General features: G+C 34.8%; 1 pseudogene; it reads left to right on the forward strand.

Annotated features, from left to right (window-relative positions):
- The first annotated feature begins 12,866 nt into the window (after positions 1 to 12,866).
- LOC140609417 (elongation factor 1-alpha 1 pseudogene) lies at positions 12,867 to 14,076 on the forward strand (annotated as a pseudogene).
- The last annotated feature ends 1,399 nt before the right edge of the window (positions 14,077 to 15,475 follow it).

Genomic DNA, 15,475 nt, shown 5'->3' on the forward strand with positions numbered 1-15,475 from the left:
GGCCACAGATGGAGCTCTATTCAGACTTTGGACAATGGGTTTTGGAGAGCTCTTGCGTTAGGACTCAACCCAAACTTCTTGGGCATAATAGCATGTTGTATAATTTGTAAATGTATATAAATCTGCTTTATGAGGTTGGAATGTGTGTGTGTGTAGCGGCTCTAACTTATTATTTTGTAGGTTTGCCACTAACCTGTTTACTCAGTCTTACGGGCTATCAAAAAATGGAATATCTTGATATAATATATACATGAGGGCTCCTGATAGAACTGTTCTCACCTGATTAGTGTCCTGCACAAATGTGTGCTTCAGTAAAGAAAATGCACGTAAATCAAAATTCTTATAAAATGTCCTATACTTGAACATTTTTATACTTAATCTTTTGTAGCTTTTCGCAAGAAATTTTTTAAAGATTTTATTTATTTAGGGATCCCTGGGTGGCGCAGCGGTTTAGCGCCTGCCTTTGGCCCAGGGCGCGATCCTGGAGACCTGGGATCGAATCCCACGTCGGGCTCCCGGTGCATGGAGCCTGCTTCTCCCTCTGCCTATGTCTCTGCCTCTCTATCTCTCTGTGTGACTATCATGAATAAAAAAATTAATAAATAAATAAATAAAAAATAAAAAAATGTAAAGATTTTATTTATTTATTCATGAGAGACACAGAGAGAGGCAGAGGGAAAAGCACGTGGGACTCGATCCCAGGATCCCAGGATCATGACCTGAGCCAAAGACAGATGCTCAACCACTGAGCCACCCAGCGGCCCCTCAAAAATCTTTTTTTGACACCTATGTATGTTCATATTTTGTCTTCCCTATGCAGCTCCTTAACAAGCTCTAGAGAGCTCCAAACCAACTAAAATTATAATGAGTTCTGAAGTTGTTTTTATAAAGTAAACATAGTGTCCACAGATGAATCAAATCAATAACTTGGAAGCCTGTGTATACCATAATTTTATTATAAAAATTATACTTTTAATAGGTTTAGGACTATTTTAAAAGCTTACTTAAGTACTGCTAATCTTACAAATTCTTAAAGTTATTTCATGGTTTAACATTAATATGAATGTCTTAAGGCTATTATATTTAGAAAGGTGATTGAATTTTAATGTCTAAAGTACAATTATACATGCATAAGTATAGGAATATACTTTGATTAAAATTCTGAGAAGTTAAAAAGTGTGGAGAACACAGTGGGAAGAGATACTGAATACCTTTAGTAAGACATACTTAAGAGATATATGTTGAGAAGGGATTGGGAATAACAAGTTAGGTCATGGTGAGCATTTTGGGGAGAAGCATCATGAGGACTATGGCTCCATGGAAGTGTGATTAGATATGAGGTGTCTTGGCTGAAACCAGACTCCTTACTAGGGAAGGGGATCACTGTGAAGCCTGGCTGGGAAGAATGAAGAGAAGTGTGATCGCAGAGACTGGCCAGGTGCAGTGTGACATTTCCAGATCTGCAGAACTGTCCTCCCACCCACCGCATTTGCATAGGCTTCATCTGCACTTGCAGATGCAATCGTTGATCATTCACTTGCATGATGTTCCTTTCCCATAAGACACTCTACTCCAAGAAAAAAAAAAGTGTACACATATGTTTATGACAAATTTTCTTAATCCTTAATCAGTTCCAAATGTTTTTGAAATAAAATCACATTGGATGGAGAAAAAGAAAAAAAAGTATGATATATGTCTTTTAACTATTATGGAAATAGCTGAATTCTTTCACTTCTTGTCCAGTTCATGTGCTGGACGTGAGTGAGCGTTATTTTTTTTTAATTTTTTAAAAGATTTTATGTACTTATTCATGAAACACAGAGAAAGAGAGGCAGAGACACAAACAGAGGGAAAAGTAGGCCCTTTGAGGGGAGCCTGATGCGGGACTCAATCCCAGGACCCCAGGACCCCAGAATCATGACCTGAGCCAAAAGCAGATGCTCAACCACTGAGCCCCCTACATGTCCTGATAGACTGAAACTTCATTCAAGATTTGCATTATAATAATATCTTCTAAAGTTACTCTCTTGAAAGTAAGTAGATTTCATCAAGCCTACGTGTTCTAATATGAATAACAGGAAGAGTAGTTTTTCTTTATAGTATATAGAAAATCACCTAAGATTTTTTTGAAAAACAAATACAGAATTGCAAAATATTGTACACATTGTTTTAAACTTCTACTTTTGACTCTTTCTGAATAATTTTTTTTCAGGGCTGATATCTAGCTGGACTACACCAAAATAGAGTATATGCTGTATACTTATGCTTGGCACTATTCAGTTATTTAGAACCTTTGACAATATTGTGCTTGTAATATTATTGTTGTTAAATATTTTGAACATCACTCTTCTATATTTATTTGATTTATTCATAGGAGGTGAAAAGTTCCTCATGCATGGCTTATTCATGGAGAATAGTGGTGAAGAGGGACAGGTTGAGGAAAATAGAGAATACTGACTTTTTTTGAATAGGCATATATATGAGCTCAAATAATCATCTACCAAAAAAAGTATGTTTATGTTGATGGCAGACATATGAATAAGATTGTCTCCAAAGTCTTTTTTAAGAATAACTTTTGCAAACTACGGTCTCAAAACTGTTCGACAGGCATTAAATTTAAGGTTGAGATAGCATTCTAGGTAATAAGAAAGAGAAACGTGAATGAGACATTTCATGTTATTTCAGATCATTAACAACTTTAAAGTCAAAGAAAAAGATGTGTTTTATCATTCGAAAATGTAATCATTTTAATCATTATTAAATTATACATATCGATGAGGCAGTGTCAGGAATGAACACACATACAATACTTATTATGGGCATACGAGTATCGCTTGTTGGAGAATGTAGTCCCAAATATATCTATGCACATACTCCTTGGCGTTGTTATAAACACACGCACACACACACATACACACACGCATGCACACGTACACATAAACACAGCTCTGATACGATCCATAAAATGTATTGGTAGTGAAAGGTGAAACAGTACTGAATAATTAAAAAAGGAAAAAATAATGTTTCTTGCTCTTAGAACAACATGATTTTCCCTAATGTCTTTGTAGGTGCTCATATAATTGTTTAGTAAAATCATGCTTTTAGTTTTCTACTAAAAAATGATTAAAAATAAAAGTGATATTGTCTAGATGAAATAGACATGATTTCCTACAAAAACATAATTTTCTCCAAAAGTTTACTGTTTCTTTTCACATTTTTTTCTGAATACTAATTATGTAAGTTTTATTCAAAAAGTAAAGGAAAACTCAAGTTTTGTGATGTTTTTTATAAAAACATTTAGCTATCACTTGCTCTGGTAAAATAAATAAAGAAAAACAAAGAAAGAAAGAAGGTGGGGATGAAGTAGCAGGAGAGTAAAACTATGATAATAAACCTCAAGAATGTAAAGCAGATATATTGCTGTGTCAGTGATCTATGATTATGTTTATTCTGTGGGGGTGAGGGGGGGGAGTGGAGAAGATAATGAAGTCATGTTTTTTAGAGAATTGTGTCTTCTATTGATTTTAAAGAACTAGCGAATATCCCAAATGTTCTACAATCTATTCTGCAAAGACCTATTTAAATTCATGTGGGATCAGAAAATGTCTGCAAGTACAAAATAAAAAAAGATACATACATCTTGCAGCCTATACTGATAAAAGTCTATTTTCAGTTTTCTTTTAACTTCTGGGAACAATCTAGTTGGACATGACTGGTTCCTAGGTCCTTTGGGTGATGTTTAATGGGGGAGCTGTGGTTTTCCATAAGAAGATGACATCTTGGCTCATCCAATATAGTGGTTACTAGGCATACATGGCTAAAATTAGAGTTTCTTTTTTTAAGGTTTTATTTATTTATTCATGAGAGACACACAGAGAGACACAGGCAGAGGGAGAAGCAGGCCCCCTTCGGGGAGCCCGATGTGGGATTCCATCCCAGGACCCCGGGGATCACGCCCTGAGCCAAAGGTAGACACTTAATCTTTGAGCCACCCAGGTGGCCCCATTTCACTAAATTTAAAAATTAAATTGTTCTATAGGAACAATGGGGGAGACGGGTCTAGGTGGAAATTTAAGACATCCACAGCAACTGTTCCTTGACACTCCTAAGTCTGCACTGTGTGGGAGGCTTCCTCTAGACTTTTGTCCTGTGACCAATGTTAAGATCCTATAGTTGGGCCGTGAATCCCCTTGCTTCTTATGGTGCAGGATTCCTATACTCTTACCTTATTCCATGCTCAGTTCTGAGTAACCCATTAAATAATTTAGCTGAATTATTCTCGCCAGTTTGTATGACACCCACCGTGTGTCTCAGGTAACAAGAGTTCACATTTGTATCTGTCTTTGGTGATGTCTCTCTTTCCTTAAATCTCAGATTAGTTGATTGTTCCATGTCTTAGCTTGAACCACCTTTAGGAAATATCATGGACTGGGAGGCTTACACAATAGAAATTTATTTTCTTGCAGTTGAAGAGCATAAAAGTCTAAGATTAAGGTACCAGGCTGGTGGGTTTCTGGTAAGAACTCTCTGGCTCGTAGCTGTTTGCCTTCTCACTCTGTCCTCTCCTTACATGGAAGGCAGAGAACTCTCTGGTGGCTCTTTTTATAAGGCACTAATCTCATCACAAGGGCCCCACTCTCATGTCCTCATCTAAACTTAATTACCTTCAAAGGCTCCAACTCCAAATACCATCGTAGTGGAGGTGACAGCTTCAATTTACGAATTTAATAGTGGTGGTGGTGAGGCGTGGTCATGATTCAGTCCACAGCATACTGGGACCTCAGGTGTCTGAGAGTATCAAGAAAAAATATGATTACATACATCTATATGGATATTTTTTCTTGTTAAATCGATTAGAGTGATGTTCTTTCCGGCTTTCTGCATTCTAAGTAGGAGTTGAAAGGAAAATACACATTAATGTTTAAAACCACATATTTTTAATTTTACCTCCTTTCTAGAACCTTGGAGTAAAATATGATAGTGATTATCTAAAAGTGTTATGTCTACTTTCCTTATAGAGAAATAATACTGTGTTTTTATTTCAAATATGACAAATATTCTGTTTTCTACTCATTTCCTCAATACACGAGCACCTACTAGAAACGTGTGTTTACCCAAACACATATACATAACTTATCATTGCACATGTCAGCTCTTTTCAGAGTCTTGATCAAAACATGCAATGGGAACCCCATACTGCATTTATGCTTTGATTTTCCATTTCAGTATTTAATAGAGAAAATATATGTTGTTTGGGTATTTACCTAATGTATTCTGTATCCATATAAAGTCACGTTTCTTCTACTGTAATGACTTCTTCAAGTTATTTTTTGTTGTTTTTTGTTTGGTTGGTTTTGTAATTGTTGTATCTAAAGAGAGCTCTGTCTTGTTTCCTCGTGTAAATATAATGACATGGTAAAGTAAGGCAGTTATGATGAACTAGAAATTATAGAGTTCATTTTATTACTCCTCAAGCCAGATCTAGGAAGGGTCTACTGGACTCACTTTATCCACCTAAAAGTGCTCACTTCTAGGTTTTAGGCTGTATTGAGCTCAGGCCAGAGAGCACCAGAGCGGTACAGATGGTAAACTTAACCACTGCTTTTATGGTGCCTCAAATTCTGGTTTCCTTCTGTTTGCTCATATTTGTATTTTTCCAAGTTCTCAAATAGCTGTCCCTGCATTCTAGTCCAGTTTTTTCCAGTGGAGTTTAGTGGGATATAAAAGGTGTTTATAGGATATGTTAAAAGGATAAAAAAATGTGTTTATCCTCACTGGATCTGGAACCCTGATATGTATATTTTAAATATTTTTATTTTAAGTATTTGTAGAATTAAACATTGTTTTATGACTCTGATTAACTATGTCATACTTTGAGTATAGGTTTATCGTTTTGAACAAAAGAATCACATATTACAACGTTATGTTTGGTAGATGTTATTCTCCAACAAAATAGTATAACTGGATCCACATAGTTAGAATCCTATGCAATTTATTTTTTTTTCTAGTCAAAGAAAAACTTTTCATTCTTAATATATTTTCTTTTATGTTCTAGGAAGGAGGAGTAATACAGATGAAGTGGAATCCATTCATTCCTTCTACCAGAGGAAGGTGTCTAGAAAAACAAAATAAGAAAGCATAGCACCTGGTCTAATCTTTCTGTCAACTGGGCTTCCAAGTGAATAGCAGAAAGATATTTGCTAAGAGAAAAATGCTTTACCTGCAAAATGCTGATAGCAACATATCCTTGGCTAAAGGATGATACCAAAGAAATAAGACCCATGACTTAAATTCAGTGAGGCATGGCTCCCTGGAAAACCTCACTTGAGATAAGCAGCTCTATACAGTGTAAAAGGTGTTTTATAGTGTAAATGTTCCCCACTGTGTGAGGAACCCCACAAACCTCGGTTAAAGGCCTCATCTACTCGGGGCCAGAGATGCACACCTAATGGATCAGGGAAGAACCTGGTGAGCCCCTTGATGTTCTAGACTTCCTTCTGCTTTGTCAGAGTGTCTTGATTATTCTTTTAAATTATTTAGTAAAGTTTGATACTGGTTAATATCTAAAATTGTATGAGTCTGAATTGATAATCAGATCTTAGGTGATAGTACATACTCCAATTTTAAAAAATGGTTTCTAGTTATTTTCCTTGTCCCTCTTTTTTTACATTTCCCCTGCATTATTATTATTATTATTATCATTATTTTTAATTTTTCTTAGTTCCTTGAGAGATTGCCCTTCATCTCATGAAAGGAACATTGTAAGTGCTTCTTTCTTCCTGGTTGATGTCCCCCCTAAAATCTGTTTGGGACAAGAGTGTGTTTCTTTCCCTAACTGCTCCCATAAATGAAAGATAATGAGGATAATGTAGAAATTATTTTTTCCACTGGAAATGTGTATATCTGTAGTTCCTAATTAGACAAAATCACTTGGGCATAATACTCATGAGATGGTGGTGTTGGTGATGTAGTTCCTTTTCTAAATTTTAGTACAAATATCTTAGAGTTAGGTTTGTACATATAAAACCTGAGGTGGTTTACTTTTTTGTTGAGTACAATATATTCATGGTAAAAATGGGAAGCAATGCTTAATCTCCTCACAGGTGTATACTAGAATTTTTTTTCTTTTTTTTTAAGATTTTATTTATTTATTCATGAGAGAGAGAGAGAGAGAGAGAGAGAGAGAGAGGCAGAGACACAGGAAGAGGGAGAGACAGGCTCCATGCAAGGAGCCTGATGTGGGACTCACACCCTGGGCCGAAGGCAGGCACTAAACCACTGAGCCACCCTGGGATCCCCTTTTTTTCTTTTTTGAATTCCTAACTTAGAAAAAAAAAACTGACACAATTAAAGAAAAATAGAAATTAAAGACAGTTTATAAAAAATAAAATCCTTTAGTATTTTGACTAAAACTCTCAATTATTCTTTAATTCCCTCAGCATCCGTGTGAGTGTATTTTACGACATGTTACTTAGTGTTCAAGTTTTAAAAGTTCTTTGCAAGGACAAGTTCTTCGTATGGTTATAAGAATCCAGACATAATTGTATAAATAGAGATAGACTCTTGGACAGGAAATGTGGCCTGGGGTAAAGGCACAGGGCTACTACCTAAGTCCCAGGGAGGACCCTTGCTTCTTCTCCTTCTCATTCTGATCTATCGCAAGTGTAGACTTTACTCAAGAGGGAATCAGAGGGCGAAAAAGTTGAGTTGAAACAAACACCAAGGAGATCAGATTCTTGATATTCAGAATGAAGTGCAGAAATGTAGAGAGCTTATAAGGAATATCCAACACATCTCCTAATTAATATGTAAAAGTCTTCCTACTTTCAAGTCTAAAAAGTATCTGCACAGGTGAGAATGCTAGAGCATATTGGCCTAACCTTGGAAGTGCTTTGTGGTAGGATTTAGGCACTCTGCATTTCAGGATGTTTGGGAGCTAATAAACATAATTTCAGTTTCATCAGATTTTCTCTATTCTATCTTGATAATGGACTCTATCACCTTGTCTAGACCACACTGTACACAGCGATGAGAGACAAAGGGATTAGTTGGGGGTCCCATACACTAGGTTGTTCTGTTGTACCAGCATCAACAACCAAACTTTTGTTACCTCCTCATTTTCCATGTTCTAAATACAGAATAGGTTTTATTAAAATATCTTTCCCTCATGTAACAGATAGATTTAATATTCTCGCCCATTCAGCTCCATACTCGCACACCACCTGTACATTTTTCCTATGGTTGTATTATGTCAAGAAATCCAATCCCATGACCAGTGCAAAAAATACAAGCTTAGAGTCACAAAATTAACTAGAAGAGGCATATTCATAGACATGTGTGTGTTTTCCCATACTTCTCAGATATTTAAGCCTTGGTGAGTCTCTAAGAATGTAGCCAGATTTCCCCCATTATTTCATTTTATGAAGATTTTTTTTAACTAAACAAAATTATTTCTGTACTAGAAAATGAGATACTTAAGGTTTGAGTGGTGTATTGACATTACCACTTTAACTCAGTGGATTTAGAAAACATGGCTTATTATGGAATTAAGTAAAATTATAAACATAAATTTCTTATATGAACCCAAGAAAAAATGAAATGCACTAGAAGGATTGAATATAAATATTTTTAAATTAAAAATATATTTAATTTATATGCAAACACACTTTTAAATTATCTTAAAGATTATCAACTATTAGAATAATAAATATTTAAAAATATAAACACTTAAAAATAGTATGGATTTATGAGATTTATAATATATGTAGATTGAAAGAGAGGAAAACAAAAACATAAATTGCATGTGGGGGAATAAATGTAATTTTATTCTTTGCTATAAGTTTCTTATAGTTTGATATAATATGTGAAAAGATTATGGTAAATTATAAAGTGTATTTTATTCTCTAGAGAAAACACTAAAAATGACCAGAAAAGGTATGTCTAGAAAGCCAATGAAGAAGAAAATGAAATAATAAAAATTCAAGAGGAATATAAAAAGTTCAAAAGTGAGAAAAGTATATAGCAAATACTTTGACGGTAGAATTAAATCTTACCATAACATTATTTATGAAATATAATGTGCTAAATTTTATAATTAAAGTACAGAAGTGGTCTATCTGTGTAATAAAGCATACACGATGTGTCTGCAAGTGATACATTTTTAATTAAAAATGAATATAACAGTCTGGAAAATATATATAATATGCAAATAGTAAGCATGATATAGCAAGTAAGTACTTTCATATTAAACAAGGTAGATTCCAGTGTAAGAACTCTTACAGAGATAAAGTGGGACATTTTACAATTCATCAAGAAAACATACTAATCATAAATGCATATGCACTTAATAAATAGTGTCAAGTTATATAAAACAAAACTAATAGAACTGAAAAGAGTAATAAGAAAATCCATGTAGATTTTAACACTTGTCAATAACTAATAGAAAAGGAAGAAAAAGGGGATCCCTGGGTGGCGCAGCGGTTTGGCGCCTGCCTTTGGCCCAGGGCGTGATCCTGGAGACCCGGGATCGAATCCCACGTCGGGCTCCCGGTGCATGGAGCCTGCTTCTCCCTCTGCCTGTGTCTCTGCCTCTCTCTCTCTCTCTCTGTGACTATCATAAATAAATAAAAATTAAAAATAAAAAAAAAAGAAAAGGAAGAAAAAAAATATGAGTAAATAAGATTTTAATAATACTGTGAACCAACTTACTTCACATAAAGAATACTATACTCCAAAACAGTAGTATTCAAACCTTTATATGTATCCATGAAATATCTATACCAATAGATGTTCTATTGAGTCATAAAGTGAGTCTCAATAAAATTCAAAAGATCAAAACCATACAGAGTATGATCTCTGAGCCCAACGGTATTAGGTTGGGAAATAGCTATTCTCAATATATTTTGTAATCATGCAACTCACTTATAAATATAATATGATTTATGTTTATAATACTAAGAAAAATCAGAAAGTATTGTAATATAAATTAAATAAAGTTAGCATGCAAAATTTGTGGAATTTATTTAATGATAGCCTAGCCTCAAATGCCTATTTTAGAAAAAAGTAAAAAATAAAAGTGTAAAATCAGCGATCTTAACTTCCATATTAAAAAAACATAAAAGAAGAGCAATTAAACCAAAAGTAAATAGAAAAAAGGAAACAATTAGGGTAATAATGAAAAACATGAAATAAATAAAACCAACCAAACTATAAAGAAAGCCACTGAAGCCAAAACACATTATTTGAAAATAGAAGTAAAACTGATGAACTCCCCTTAATACAGATCAAGAAAAAAAGGACTGAAAATCACAAATTACCAATATTAAAAATGAAAGAAGATGTATCACAAGAGATACTGCAGATATTCAGGAAATAAAAAGGAAATGTTGGGAACTAATTTATGCCAGTAAATTTGGAAACTTCGTTAAAATAGTAAAATCCTGAAAAAAAATCAGAAACAACATAGATGGAATAAGGAATTTAAATAAACTCCTATCAATACAATTAAGTTTAAACAACAAAAAAATTCCCTAAAATACAACTCTAGACCTTATTAACTTTAGGAGTCCAATCAAATATTTAAGAAGTAAACAGTAACAATCCTATATAAATTCCTTCAGAAAATATTAGAAAAGAAAACAAACCTAGACTTAATTTCAGATGTCAGCAGAACCATGGCTCCAAACACATTTACCAGAAAGACAATTACTGAATAATACATTTGATGAATACAGACACATATTCTTAATAAAGTTTTAGAAGTAAAGTGTACCAATTTATAAGATGGAAAACAACTCATGCCAGTGAGTTTCATTGTAGGAATGCAAGGTTGGGTAGTATCTGAAAAGCAATCGATGTAAATAACCATACTAAATAAATAGAGAAGAAGCATCATAGAATTTTCTCAATAGCTGTAGAAAGAATGCACTTCCCAAAACTGAACGCTATCCATGATAAAAAATAACAAACAAAATACAAAACAAAAACAAAAACGTCCCCATGCAAACTAGGATCAGAAGGAAATGTTCTCATTCATTTGGGGAATATAAATAATAGTGAAAGGGAATAAAAGGGAAGGGGGAAGAAATGTGTGGGAAATATCAGAAAGGGAGACAGAACGTAAAGACTGCTAACTCTGGGAAACGAACTAGGGGTGGTAGAAGGGGAGGAGGGCGGGGGGTGGGAGTGAATGGGTGACGGGCACTGGGGGTTATTCTGTATGTTAGTAAATTGAACACCAATAAAAAATAAATTAAAAAAAAAAGGAAATGTTCTCAAACTGATAAAGGATATCAATGAAACAGTCACTTGTGCCTTTTCAAGCAGGGCTCACATATGTAGAATGTTCTTCTTTATAAATACCTTTTCCCTCTAATTAAAAGTTTAAATCCACATTAATTAATTTCTCGTGTTTTAGTTTAGATTTCAAGACATTGACCACGATTTTTAGATGCTAATTATATTTAGCATCAACATTAAATTGACTATGTATGGGGTTCTGTATCCACAATGTGTTGGGCAACTTTGCAGATAATAGCTTTGAAAATATAAGAAATTAAAATCTACTAGCAATAAATGTTGCTCCTTTGGGATTTTTGTTCCAGGGAAAGTCTAGTCATAGTTATTTATTTTATTTGTACAAACATTAAATCAAAAATCCTATAAAATTAAGTTCTATGTTCAGTAAACCAAAATTCCTCCTTGGTACATTTCAAAACACATTTCCCAATGTGTTATCTTCTCTAGGAGCCATTCAACTGAAGTGATTAAACACACCACCACTATTACCACTAGCGTCATTTTTTTGTGCTCCAGTGCACTGTAGGTTCATTATAAAGCAATTTCTACACTTCTAAGATGGATTTATTTTTGGTAGTGTTTCATCTTCTCTAAATACTCATATGGGAATCATGTAGTTACCATTATTGTAAGATTCTCATTCAATTATGTGGTTTGCCACTGGTTTATTAAATTAATATCTATAGGTAACCTGAATGATGTTTCAGTGAATCAGAAAGTTTCAGAAAAAGAGTTCTAACCCTTCATATTTTTGTTGGTCAAAAAATTCAATGGCTTGGTCAGTATTACACACACTTGCTATAATAGCTAAAGGCAAAATGTTTCCAATTAACTTACTGTGGAGGCACCTAGCTCTTATGAATTATTCTTATGAATTAAATTCCCAAAGATTTTAGGGTACTCAGCCTGAGATCTTTACATTTCTGCATTTTGGCTTTGGTGCTAAGTTTGAAAGAAAGAAAAGCATATGTCATTTCCAGGCTCATGAATCATTCTATTTTTCCTATTTGCCTTATTTGACTATTTTTAATATCAAAGCCATTCATCATTGTTAACAGTAAGCTTTTACAAATATTAGGGGATTTTTGTTTTGTTTTGTTTTTTGTACAAATACTAGTTTTTTAATAGGCTTTTGAATTGTGAGAAATAAACAATATTAATTCTTTGTAATTCAATTTCAGCCATCATTGTCATAATAAATAATTTTATACTCATCTATCAAATCTGGGCTGAAAAAAAAAACAAAATAGTTCAATGCAACTCATAGATTGAAAAGTGAGACCACGCTTGTATTTATTTGTTCATGGACAGTTTCATTTCCCTCAGTAGCAGTTTTCATCAAAGAAATAGGAATAGATTAATTGTTCCAAAGATGAAGTGCAACACCTTTTTCACAACGGGTTTACTGCCAGAACACAGGTGTTGTGAAAACCACCACTAAACCTAAACCAAAGACTCACATCAACATTGTGGTCATTGGACACGTAGATTCGGGCAAGTCAACCACTCCTGGCCATCCGATCTACAAATGTGGTGGGATTGACCAAAGAACTATCAAAATAGTTGAGAAGGAGGCTGCTGAGATGGGAATGGGCTCCTTCAAGTATGCCTGGGTCTTGGATAAACTGAAAACTGAACACGAACATGGTGTCACCATTGATATGTCCCTGTGGAATTCTGAGACCAGCCAAGTATTATGTGACCATGACTGATGCCCCAGGACACAGAGACTTTATCAAAAACATGGTTACAGGCACATCTCAGGCTGACTGTGCTGTCCTGAGTTAGTGTTGGTGAATTTGGAGCAGGTTATCTCCAAGAATGGGCCGACCCGTGAGCATGCCCTTCTGGCTTACACACTGGGTGTAAACAGCTAACTGCTGGTGTTAACAAAATGGATGAGCCATTGAGCCACCTTGCAGCCAAGAGAGATACAAGGAAATCGTTAAGGAAGTCAGAGCCTACATTAAGAAAATTGGCTACAACCCTGACGCAGTAGCATTTGTGCCAATTTCTGGTTGGAATGGTGACAACATGCTGGAGCCAAGTGCTATCACACCTTGGTGCAAGGGATGGAAAGTCCCCGTAAAGATGGGAGTGCCCATGGAACCACACTGCTTGAAGCTCTGGATAACATCCTGCCACCAACTCATTCAACTGACAGGCCCTTGCGTCTGCCCCTCCAGGACGTCTACAAAATTGGTGGTATTGGTACCATCCCTGTGGGCCAAGTGGAGACTGGTGTTCATAAGCCTGGCATGGTAGTCACCTTTGTTCCAGTCAATGTTATAACTGAAGTAAAGTCTGGTGAAATGCACCATTAAGCTTTGAGTGAGGCTCTTCCTGGGGACAATGTGGGCTTCAATGTCAAGGACATATCTGTCAAAGATGTTCGTGGTGGCAGTGTGGCTGGTGACAGCAAAAATGACCCACCCATGGAAGCAGCTGGCTTCATGGCTCAGGTGATTATCCTGAACCATCCAGGCCAAATCAGTGCTGGATATGCACCTGGGGATTGTCACACGGCTCACAGTGCTTGCAAGTTTGCTGAGCTGAAGGAGAAGACAGATCGTCGTTCTGGAAAAAAGGCTGGAAGATGGTCCCTGGCAAACCATGTGTGTTGAGAGCTTCTCCGACTGACTATCCTCCTCTGGGTCATTTTGCTGTTCGTGACATGAGACAGATGGTTGCTGTGGGTGTCATCAAATAAATGGGCAAGAGGCAGCTGGAAATGGCAAAGTCACCATGTCTGCCCAGAAATCTCAGAAGGCTAAATGAATATTATCCCCAATACCTGCCACCCCAGTCTTAATCATTGGTGGAAGCAGGTCTCAGATGTGTTTGTGTCAACTGGCCATTTAAGTTTAATAGTAAGACTGGCTAATGATAACAATGCATCATAAAACCTTCAGAAGGAAAGAAGAGTGTTCTGTGGACCATTGTGTGTGTGTGTGTGTGTGTGTGTTTGTGTGATTGTGTGGCAGTTTTAAGTTATTAGTTTTTAAAATCAGTACTTTTTAATGGAAACTACCAAAAATCTGTCACAGAATTTTGAGACCCATTAAAACAAAAATTTAATGAGAAAAAAAAGATGGAGTGCAACACCCATAAAGCAGATATAAAGTTCAAAGAAGATATGAACAAAAGAGTTCGAAAGAAAAATAAAACCCTGAAAGAATCACAATAAATAGTACGTGGAATGGCTCTTGATTACTTCCTAATGGAAATACTCCATCAGCGTTACCTAAATTCCATCTGCATTGCTGCATGCTATCTTGATGAATTGCAGATCTATAAAAAATTTGAAAAATAATTTTCACCTTTCAACAGAGAATATACAGATCCACTGCTAGGCTTTAAGCTTATATTATTCTTGTTATATATGTATAGATCCAATGTAATTCATATAGTAAATGAAGAGGGGAAAAGAACACTTCAGCTTCGCACCCATTATTGGAGAAGAAACCAATACTGCGTAATGAAAATCAAGCTTTTCTTCTTTTTGTCCCCAGTTTTCAGCTTTAAATTAAGTCATTTTTAAGCAGCACATGTCTTACTTGAACTACAAAAAGGTGAAACGAAATTTTTGGTAACTGAATTTTTATTTTCCTTTTAATTTCTGATTCACACATAAATTCATTTATCTCTTTACATTGTTATTATTTTTTAATATGTGGATATGAGAGGCTGAGATATCTTTGGGTGCTTAGATTTTTTAAAGCCATAAAATAATGTCCAAAAAGAATGACAAAATTGAAGTTAAACATTATTTAAAAAGTCACAAGTTATATATATACATATATACACACATATACATATGAATGTTTATGAATATAATATATAAATATATGTGAATATATAAATATTCATATATAAAGCTAAAGTTTTAGTTTTCTGAAAAACAATTATCTTTTTTTCTTTTTGAGAATTACTATCTAAGTATTTTTAATCAATACAGACTTAGCATTGTATTCAGGTTTACTGAAAGAGGAAGAGGTAACTGAACTGGAACATTCTAACATAGGTAATCAGCAAAAAATAATTTAAAATAAACTAAGAGTTATTCTTTTTACCTCAGTATTATCTGTGTCTTAAGCACTATGGTTATTGAAATAAAAATTAATGATATTAATGTGAGTCACCTTTATCAGATTAATTGATGTTTAGTAAGGAAAAT

Source organism: Canis lupus, chromosome 18, assembly GCF_048164855.1.
Source record: "Canis lupus baileyi chromosome 18, mCanLup2.hap1, whole genome shotgun sequence".
NCBI lineage: Eukaryota > Metazoa > Chordata > Mammalia > Carnivora > Canidae > Canis > Canis lupus.